Raw genomic sequence first — 11,836 nt, 5'->3', positions numbered from 1 at the left:
GTTGCTGTGTGTCATTGGTGGGATGGAATCTATGGCCTTCTTGGCTATTCTTTACATGAAACATTTCCTGGGGGTGATGGTCCAGTTAAAAGTCTCCTTAAAGTTACAATAAAATTAACTAAAACCAGTATGTCATACTTCACCAGTCTGGTGTCTCAACCAGGGAAGCTCATGCCAAGATGAGAAAGAAGTCTGCCCTTCCCATGGCTGAGCTGTGGTTCCTCCTTATCAGTTCCTAGTAGGAGAAGCTATGTTCCCCTTAGCCTAGAGGCCTTCACATTCTGGACACTGGCAGCTCAGTGGAGCTCTGTTGTACCACCACTGTGGCCCCAGAGCCTGTTGTTGCTGTCCAAATCCAGGGAGTCTAAGGAAATGTCCCATTCTCACTGCTGCTAATAGTGATTGGCAGGCTACTGCAACATGGCCAGCTTTACCACACTCTGCCACAGTCCCCGGTGGCTGCTTTTTATGGCTATGCAAGTAAATGCCATCAGCCTGAGAAGGGGTGGCATAAACTGAGCCTTTATCTCTGGTCCTTGCCTTGCCCCATGGTGCAGATTCCACTTTGGGCTCAGCCAAGAGTGGGTCATATCATAATTGGATTAGACCCCAATGTTATTGTTTTATAGGAACTCACACAACCATTTCCCCAGGGTGCAAGGCTGCCATCAGTATGGCTGGGCTGGTGAATTTTCAGGTGTCAGAGACCTACGAGACTCAGAACTCCTGTCACCCTCTTATCACCACACCTTCTGCCATGGTAAATGCTAGCACATTCAATTAGTTTAAAAAATACCAGCAAGGTGCTTTTTATTTAGTGCACACTTATATAGCACTATGAATATAGGACGAAAGATGGAAAATTCCAGCCTTCACAGAGCCAATATTTCCAGTGTTACTGCCATTCCCTGCCATGGGCTAAGATCAAGATCAGCTTCATTTGCACATGTTTTATGCAAAGGGAAGAACTTCTCTTTCTGTAGGATCTATCTTATCCTACTCTGCAAATTCCCAGGGTTTGTATCAGCAATTAGCACACTATGTAGCACCGGGCAAGCTGGGAGGTTGGCAGGAGGGGGCCACGTCAGAGGACAATGCCGGAACTCCACCTCCCTATAAAGCCAGGGCCAGGCTGGTTCCGGCACAATGTCCTGTTTCATGGGAATTCATTTCCTCTGCATCATGTCTATGCACAGAGGTAAGTAAACAGGAATTTCTCTGTGCTCCCTGTAGAAAATCCCCATCTCAGATTACCTTGGCATCTCCATATGCAGATGCTTGTCAGGGGCCCAGTCAAGGTTGCTTGAATAGAATTGGCTGGGCTCCCTTCGTCTGCTGATGAGATTAAGGAATAATGTAAGATAGGAGCAGTCACACCATTACACTCTATTAGCCTGATTTATGTTGGATCACTGAACCCCCCAACTTAGGTGCCACCCACCATTCTACCCCCTTAGTTACCTACAAACCCACTCTGGGGTAATGGGGTGTATATAGTTTAAAATCTGTTCACAAATTCTTTGAAACCCTCTTGAAAAGGTGGAACCTATTCTCCTCTTCTTGAGTGTGGCTGGACTTAGTGACTTACTGTTAATGAATGGGTGGGGGGAGGAAGCAACATGAGACACTGGGCAATAAAAGATTCTGTGGTTTCCTGTTTGCTTTCTCTCTTGGATTACTCTCTCTGAATGATGCTAGCTTCCTTTGCCTGAGAATCTCTACAAAGAGGAGCATCTGATGAGGAAATGAGAACTCCAGCCAGAAACCAGCAATAAATTGAGGGCTCCTATGAACAATGCATTCTCCAGCCCCAATCAAGCCTTTGGATGACTGCAGCTCCTGCCAACATTTTGATGGCACTTCATGACAGACTTTGAGTCAGAGCCACCGACCTAAGCCACTCCAAAATTCCTGAGCATCAAAAACTTTGAGATAATCAATGTTTGTTGTTTTAAACTACTACCTCTTAAGATGGTTTTTGATATACCACTAGATTACTAATATAAGGCACTATTATATTCTCAAAAACTTCTAAGAATCTTACCCCAAACCACCAGCTTTATTACTATCAGGGTATCATAACGACAGGTTGTAAGTTTACAACTTGTATTAGTCTAGTTAACAGCTGTGTTAATCAGGTTGGTTAACACTAGCTACTGTAACAAACAAGACCCTCCCCACTCCCCCACCAAATCACAGTGGTTTAACAGAATAAAGGTTCAGTTCTCCTTTGTGAGAAGTCCAGTGTAGCTAAAACATCTGGGCAGATTATAGACCAAGATCACTGAGGGAGGAGGGGGAGGAATGGAAGAATTGACCATCTTTGTCAGAAAAGGACACACATCATCCATGCTCACGCCCTGTTGTTCCAAATCAATTACTGCCACCAACCTAACTACCTGGAAGGCTGCTGGGAAATGTAGGGGAGTCCCAGGAATATTTGACAACTCCTATTGTCACTGCCACACAACCCTATTTGAATTTTATAATTTAAAAGCCAGAAAATACATGGCTTTAAAGAGATATGTAATCCATGTTTGCGCTTCCTACACCAGCCTGGGGATTAAAACAAGAAGTATATGAATCATAATAAACATTATTCTCCATATTTTATCAATAATTATTATGGCTGCCTGTAGAAAATTCCCATCTCAAATTGCTTTTCCGGGAACCCCCAGGGAATGTCTCCTGGGCATTTGAGACAAATGTAATCAGATACTACAAGGGGCTGCCTTTTCCTTCTTCTCTCCTTTTGGGCAGTGTCCATTGCTGCACTCTCTGCCACTATCAGCAGAAGTCCACCTGTCAGTGATGAGCAAGCACTGTACTTCCAGCGCAATACAAAGAGACTGAGCTCCCTGAGAGGTGGGATGACTGCGTCTCTCCCCCTTGTGTCTTGCTTGGTCCCCTGGAACTGAAAGCTAAGCTTTAAGTAGAAATAGCTCTTCAGAGCTCACACATAAGTCTGTGGTCTGAGTCATTCTCTAAAACAAAGATGGCACTGGGCACTTGCTCCACCACCTGCTCCCACCCACCCTCTGTGGTGCATTTCTTCCACCCTCTCCTCTGGCCATCCCTCCACTCATAAGCATCCTATAAGCACCTTTATCACATGCCTTATAAAGAGAAAAGACACCTGAAGAATGGTGGAGTTCATGCTGGTGGATGACACAAGGATGCTATAGTTCTGCATCATTGGTTTTATGGCTACTAGGAATACACTGCCTGACTATTAGAGATCAGAAGCTATTTTAAATTGTGTTGTATTTTTCAGCCTTTCCTCGAACTTGTCCTTATTGAACTTTCCCACCCTTCCCCTCACTTTTCAAGAGATTTTCAAATATATTCATTGAGAATATTGTGACTGTATACCTAACATGTGTATAATTCTGGGACATAGAACTCCCTAAAAGTGTGAACTTCCACCTGAACCCACCTTTTCTTTCATAGGATTTTCCAACCTTCCCCACTGTTTCCTTTCCTAAATAAAAGAATTTGGAAAAAAAGTTATAAAATATTTCTCAGACTTCCTGGAAATTTTATTTAGCATTTTGATAAGTGAAGTGTAAAGAAGTTGAAATATGCAGATCAACTTTCCCTTAAAATACATGAACCCTCCTATGAATGAGGGGAAACGTGCTTTGTGAAACCATGGTTTTGGTTTTGCTGAACCAAAAGCACTTGAAAAAAATAGTTTGAGACATTCAGCAACTCCACACTGTGGCTGGGCTCACCCATCCCTAATTTCAAGGGAAATTAAATCCATCTGTTTCTCATTCATTGATCCCCCAGCTCAGAAAAATGCTATTCGGCAAGAGTGATGGGACGACCAGGAAGCTGTGCAGGCTGTTTTTAAGCCATGTTTTTCTCAACTGGGAAGTGGGCTTGGCCAACGTTCTCTTGGATCAGCTCCTTTATCTTCTACATGGTACTCACAAAGTCCTATCAGATTTGAAACTCTCTGAGGCTAACTTATATACATAAGGGTTCTGGCAGGTCAGTGGGTCCAATCCCCTGCCTCAGGGCAGATTTATATCCGAGTCCTTGTGATTCGAGTTTAGTTTTGTCTTCATTGCTCATCTGCTCTTGTGATCTACAACTTTCCCGCTCAGGAAACTAACTCCTCCTTATATCTCTCCTGAAAGCCTCCTGTACCGTAGTGGACACTGTTAATGCATCGTGCAGCTCTCCTAGTAGAGCCTTCACTGCGTCTCTGTCCCCATCACTCAACTTCTGCAAGACTTGCTGCAACAAGCTAGCACGTGGAGCTCACAATTCTGAAGCCCTGGGTTGTGTTATCCTTATCCCAGGAGAGGGGTCAGGAGTCTCTCACTCCCACTTGGTCAAGGAGATGGAAATGTTGACAGGTGATATGGTTTGGCTTTGTGTCCTTGCCCAAATCTCATGTGGAATTGTAATTCCCAGTGTTGGAGGAGAGGCCTAGTGGGATTAACTGGATCATGGGGGCAGGTTTCCCCCTTGCTGTTCTCGTGCTAGCGAGTGAGTTCTCACTAGACCTGGTTGTTTAAAAGTGTGTAGCACTTCTCTTTTTGCTCTCTTCCTCCTGCTCCAGCCATGTAGGACGTGCCTGCTTCCCCTTCACCTTCTGCCATGATTGAAATTTTCCTGAGGCCTCCCAGCCATGCTACCTGTCCAGCCTGCAGAACTGTGGGCCAATTAAACCTCTTTTCTTTATAAATTACCCAGTCTCCAGTAGTTCTTTATAGCAGGATGAGAATGGACTAATACGACAGGCCTGCAGGAAGGAACTCCAGAGTCAACTCTACCTTACATCCCACTGACAGCCGTCATGCTTTAGTTTAAATGAATTTCCTCGAGTTGCAGGGATATCTGAACAATGCTCCATATTTCTGATAGTCAGAGATCAAAAAAGCAGAACAAATCCCTAGATGCTCATAGCCTGGTTCTCTCATAGCTCTGGCTCTGACACTAGAGAAATGTATGAGGCTGCTTCTGCTCACCTGTGACTCCCCCAGTGGGAGAATGGAGGGAGGTGGCAAAGTAACGACAGTCAGCATTCTCAGCAAACAATATACAGAGTGGGCACCACCAATGCTGGATTAGTAGGCAAAGGATTATGTGTTTTCAGGGAAGTATGCACAGAGCTGACCACCAACTCCTTGGTAAGCCCTGACACATGGTAAGTGCGCAATCAATATTTGATGTTGAACCAGTAAAGCCCTCCATAAAGTGTGGCAAAGCAGGAAGATTTCCTCACTCAGAGGATTATAATTCCTCTGAGGAGAAGCCACAGAGAACGGTGCTTAAGAGTTTGGGACGCTTAGCTTTGAATCCACCTCGTCTGCTCATCAGCTGGGTGACCTTGGACAAGTCCCATAAACTTTCTGGGCTTTTGTTTTGACATTTGTCAATATGAGATAGTAATAGTACCTGCTTTTGCATTAAGGATTAAATGTGTCAATTCATGTACAGCTGTAAGAATGGTACCCAACACTTAGTGTGTGCTTTGTAAATACCAGATGTGATTGTTATTAGCAACCTTACAGAGTATTAATGTCGTGTCAGGGGAAGTTCTGGGACGTGACACAGCTCTAAAAGAATAAGAGAGGTAATGTTAATCACACCTGAGAAGAGGATTCATAAAATGCTCCTCAGCTTCATCATTTGGGGATTGAATAATTGTAGTCTCAAGCTTCTCTTAAGGGTGGAACTCAGACCATCAGCATGGGTATCACTTGGCAGCTTGTAATTAATGTGGAATCTTAGGAACCATCCCAAATCTGATGGATCAGAATTCCATTTCAACTAGCTGCCCAGTGATTAGCATGCACATTAACTGTAAAATCCAATTTATTGTGGTAAAAGTAAGATAAAGATCTATTTAAATTGTCCTGGTTGTTGTGCTTTGAGTGATGTATAAACCTGTGAATCACCATTGCAACCAAGATTCAGAACATATTCATCGCTCCCAGAGTTTGCTCATGGTCCTTTCAGTCCATTTCTCCCTCCACCCCCGACCCCAGGCAACTTCTGATTAACTTTCTGTGCCTATAGGTTATTTTCAATGTTTAAGAATTTGTATACATGAAATCATACAGTATGTACTTCTGGCTCATTTTGCTCAGCAGAATGGCTTTGAGGTTCATCATATTGTTTTTCTCATCAGTAGATCATTGATTTTTCTTGTATTCCATTGTACGGGCAGACTACATTTTTTTACCCATTTACCGATTGATATTTATATATAAGATATATAACATGTGGTTTTAATATATATGTGGTTTTAATATATATATCATATATATATTATATATATATCTCAATCGGTAAATGGATAAAAATATCTTATATATAAGATATATACATATATCTCATATATCATATATATATATATATTTGGAGACGGAGTCTCGCTCTGTTGCCCAGGTTGGAGTGTAGTGCCGCGATCTGGCTCACTGCAACCTCTGCTTCCCAGGTTCAAGTATTTTTCCTGCTTCAGCCTTCCCAGTAGCTGGGATTACAGGTGCCTACCACCAGGCCCAGCTGTTTGTTTGTTTGGTTTTTTTTTTGTATTTTTTTTTTTGTACTTTTAGTAGAGATGGGGTTTCACCATGTTGGTCAGGCTGGTCTTGAACTCCTGACCGTGTGATCAGCCCATCTTGGCCTCCCAAAGTTCTGGGATTACAGGCATGAGCCACCGTGCCCAGCCACCAATTGGTAAATACTTAGGTGGTTTACAGATATTCTGGCTATTATGAAGGCTTCCGTGAACAATATTGTACAGTTGGCCCTCTGTGTCTCTGTGGGTTCAACCAACCATGGATCAAAAATATAAATAGCAAAACAATAAAAACTAGAATACAACAATAAAAATAATAGGTTTCAAAATCAAATATAGTAAACAACTATTTACATAGCATTTACATTGTATTATGTATTATAAATAATCTAGAGATGGATACGAGAGAATAAGTGTAGGTTATATGCAAATATTATACAATTTGATACAAGGAATTTGAGCATCCTTGGATTTTGGTATCTGAGGGAGATCCTGGAACCAACCCTTTCAGATGCCAGGGGATGACTGTCCAAGTCCTTGAGTGGACAGATCTTCTCTTTTCACTTGGGTAATGCTTAAGAATGGAACGTCTGAGTCTTATATATATATGTTTAACTTTTTAAGAAACTGTCAGTCTTCCACAGCGGTTGTGCTATTTTGTATTCTGTTCAGCAGTATATGAGAGTTCTGTTTGCTCCATGTACCTATGAACAACTGGGCTAGTCTTTTTATTTTCTATTCATTCTAATGGGTGTATCGTGACATCTCATTGTGGTTTTAATTTGCATTTCTACAATGAATAATGTAGAATAATGTATTCATATGTTTACTGGCCATTCATATATCTTCTTTTTGTGAATAATCTGTTCAAATCTTCTGCCCACAATTTAATTGACTTTTTTGTCTTCTTCTTATTGAGTTACAAGGCTTCTTTATATATTCTGAATATAAGTGCTTTGTCATATATATACATATATAGTTTTGCTCAATGTTGAGGTTTGTCTTTACTTTCTTGTTTCCCTTAGGAAATTTTTAAAAATTTTGATTAAATCCAATGATCATTTTTCTCCTTGTTTATACTACTTACGTCCTATCTAATAAATGTTTGCCTACCCCAAAGTCACAAAAATGTGTTTATATGTTTTCCCGAGAAGTTTTGTACTTCTAGCTATTACATAATAACAAAACATAATAGAAGTTTTATGCTTTTAGCTTATACATTTAGGTCTACGTTCCGTTTTAATATTTGTGTGTGGTGTGAGGTTCTGTGTAGTGTTTTTTTCTTCCATATGAAGATTTGGTTATTCTAGCACCATTGCTGAAAAGGCTCTCCTTTCCCCGTTGAACTTTTTTCTGGCATGTTCACCAAAATTCAGTTGGCATTGTATGTGCAGGTCTACTTCTGGACTCTATTCTAATCCATTCATAAATGTCTACCCTTTTGTAATTACATACCATCTTGATTACTATACCTTCACAATAGGTGTTGACATAATTAGTATAAATCCTCTAAACTGATTCTTTTAAGAAAATCTTAGGCTATTCTGAGTCTTTTGTATTGTGATATCAATTTCAGAATCTGTTTGATAATTTCTCCAAAACAGCTGGCTGAAATTTTGGTTGGGATTGTAATATATCTATTAATCAATTTGAGGAAATTGACATTTTAACCACATTGAGTCTTCCAACCTATGAGCATGATTTATCTCTCCATGTATTTAGGTGCTCTTTAGTTTCTCTCTGTAATGTTTTATAGTTTTCAGTTGTAGGTTGTACATATATCTTGTCAAATATATTCGCAAGTATTTATTTTTTGATGCTATTGTAAATATATTTTTAGCTTTTATTTTTCCAAATTTGTGCTACTGGTATTTAAAACTACAATTGATTTTATATAATAATCTTTTACCATGTGACATTATTAAACTAATTTATCAGTTCTATTGGTTTCCTCTAAAGATCTCAGGCTCATTCTTTTCAGTCTAGTTCGAGTTAAACTGTATCATTTTATATGAATATAAGTATCTTACAAGTGTGTATATCCATTCATTACCCCACCATCTTTATGCTATTATTTATGTGTGTATACACACATATATATGTATAATCCACATACATATAGATGTATAATCCACAAGATACTTTTAGAATTGTAAATATATCCATATGTGTTTTAAATAAATTAAAAGAAAACAGTTATTTTCCCTAGATATTTGCCATTTCTGATACTCTGTCTTCCTGCTTGAAGATGAAAGTTACCATCTGACATTTTATTTCCCTTTAGCCTGAAAATCTTCCTTTAATAGTTATTGTGCTATGGGTCTGTAGAGGCAATTTTTCTTAGCTTTCCGTTATTTGGAAAATGTTTTTATTTTGTCTTCATTCTTGAAATATATATATATTTCAAGATATATATATCTGGAAACAAACTTATATATATCTGGAAATAGAATCTAAATTGACAAGTTTTCTTTTCCCCTCTTAGCACTTTAAAATATTGTTCTACTATCTTCTGCACCCTATGGTTTCTTATCAGATTCTGTGATCATTAGAATCATTGTTCTCCTGTATGCAATGTAGAATTTTTTTCTTGCTCTCCTCAAAGGTTTCTCTTTATTGTTGGTTTATAGCAGTTTTATTTGAATATTTTAAACATGGTTTTCTGCATATATAATCTATATATATTGATATAATACAATATCTCCTGTTTGGGGTCCTCTGAGTTTCTGGAATCTGTACATCTTTGTCTTTCACCAAATGAGGGTCACTTCCCGTCATTATTTTGCAATTTTTTTTTTTTTTTTTTGCCCCATTCTCTTTCTGGGATTTTTTTGCCAGTACCTTTGACATTATACCACAGGTTCCTGGTGTTCGATAAACTTTTTTTAGTCTTTTTTTCTTTCTTGACTTTAGTTTGTCAAGTCAAATTCTACTGATTTATATTAAAACTTACCTATCCTTTCCTGTTTCACCTCCATTATGTCGTTCAACTCATCCAGTAAAAGTTTTATTTCGGGTATTTTATTTTTCAGTTCTAAAATTTTAGTTTGGTTCTTTTCATATATTCTATGTATTTAGTGAGATTTCTTAAGTTTTCATTTATTGCCTATTTTCTTTACATCACTGAGCATAGTTTTAACAGCTATTTTACAACCTTTATGTAATAATTCCAACATCAGGGTCACCCCAGGGTTAGGCTCTCTTGACTACCTTTTCTCTTGAGAGTAAGCCACATTTTCCTGGTTCTTCGTATGTCTTTTAATTTTGAATTGTATCCTGACCATTGTTAAAGATATGTTGTAGAGATTCTGAATTTTGTTCTCTTTTTACAAAGTATGTGGATGTTCATTTAGCGGGCTAGTTAGAGTTAAACTTGGTTAGAGTTAAACTTCAAACTTGGTCTTGCCAGTGGTTACATAGTAGTTATGATCTTAGTTTGGACTGGTGCAGTCTGCCCTCTCTCTGCATGGTTCAGTGGTCACCCACTGACTTGTCCAGAGCTTATGTACAGAGTTAGGGATTCCCATTTCATGCGCTCTTCTTTCTTGGATTTCTTTCACCTCCCATAGCCCTGGTTGCCCTTGGGAGCTTCTCTTTTTTTCATGAGCCAGAAAAATCATGACCTATTCACAGGAGCTTTAGTTGACCTATGACACAACCCAACTGCAGCTATCCTTAGGGTAAAGCTGGAAAAAATGAGAATTTCCCCCATGCTGACTGCTTTCTGTGAACTTCAACTCTCCTGTGAAGTGTGCTTGCTTTGGTTCACTCTCTAGGTCCTTGGTTAGTTAGTTTTATGTATTTTTCCAGCACTTATAGTTGTTATCTGTGGGAGGATAATTTTTTTTTTTGCCAGAAACAGAACTCTTGTTGGTGTATTTCCTATTTCCTTGATTTCTTCCTTCTATTTTGGGTTCCATTTATTCTTCTTTTTCTGACTCCTTAAGGCTGGAGAAGAAACCTTTTTTTCCTTCTCAAACACCCGAAACTATAAATATTCCTTTAAGCACTCTTACTGATCCATTAAAATAGAATCTTGATTACTGAGTTTTTCAGCAACCCTCAAATATTGTCCCTGAGGCAAGAGTCTCCCTATCTCACGCACCACACCCCAGTCTTATCAGAAGAACCAGTGGGGAGCCACTTACCAGAATGGGCAAGGGCCTGGGAGCAGCCCAGTCGGAAGGCCTGGCTCTAGAAATGGAATGCTACCCAGAGGCATGGCAGGCTAGGTCATGATGTCAGGAAAGCCTTCTGAGAGGTGAATGTGAAACGGAGAAGTTCTCTTATCCCCCTTGCAGGGCATGTGACAGGGGTGTGGCTCACTTCTTTGGGGCCCCAATGTTCAGCCCCTTAGGGGGAGCACGCAGACAAGTAGGTGCAGAGGTTGTGAGGAGCATGTTTGGGTTCCAACCAACCCCACGGCAGTGTCTAGGGGTTTGTGTTTACAACTCCCCATCACAAGTACAGAGGGCTTTCTGTATCCCGGGTTCTTGTTCTACTGTACTGGAAGAATCAGATCACACGTGGACTTGGAGGATGAGTGCAAGGTTTTATTGAGTGGTGGAGGTAGCTCTCAGCAAGATGGATGGGGAGTCGAAGAGGGATGGAGTGGGAAGGCGATCTTCCCCTGGAGACGGGCTGTCCAGCTGCTGGACTCTCCTCTGACCACCCCTTACTGAATTCTCTTCAGTGTCTATGTCATTCCACTGTCACTGGCCTGCCGGTGTCTGCTGGTGTTTGCCAGCGTGTTCTTCTGCTCCTCTCAACGTCTAACAACTCGTGTCTGTGCCTGCTATGGTCCTAGATTTTTGTGGGCACAGGATGGGGGGAGGGGTGTGGCAGGCCAAAAGGCAACTTTTTGAACTCAAAACCAGAAATGCCTATCCTCATTTAGGTCTGTGGGCACAGGCCCGAGGGCAAAGCCCTCACCAGGGTCTCTGCTCTTCTCTGCCCAGCACTTCCCTGCCCCCCCATCCCATATCAGGTCCTGTGCACCATGGGGAAGTCAGCAGAGTGGCAGGATCCCTTCCTCTAGAATCACAAAGGCACCATCAAGAAAGCTGTTCAGACAGCCAGCAGACCAAGCAGGAGTTGGCCAGGGTTGGAGGAGTAGCATCCCAGACAGAAGGAGAAGCATAACCAATGTCCCAGAGGCTGCAAAAGGAGGAAAAACCTTCAGGACTGGGGGACTGCAAAGAGTTCAGGATGTTTGAAGGTAGAGTGCAAGGGAAAGAGATGACAAAGGATGAGGCTACCAGGAGCCAGATCAAGGAGAGGCATGAGTCCCATGTC

This window comes from Papio anubis, chromosome 4 (assembly GCF_008728515.1).
Source record: "Papio anubis isolate 15944 chromosome 4, Panubis1.0, whole genome shotgun sequence".
Classification (NCBI taxonomy): domain Eukaryota; kingdom Metazoa; phylum Chordata; class Mammalia; order Primates; family Cercopithecidae; genus Papio; species Papio anubis.
Note: the sequence above shows the minus strand (reverse complement) of the source record.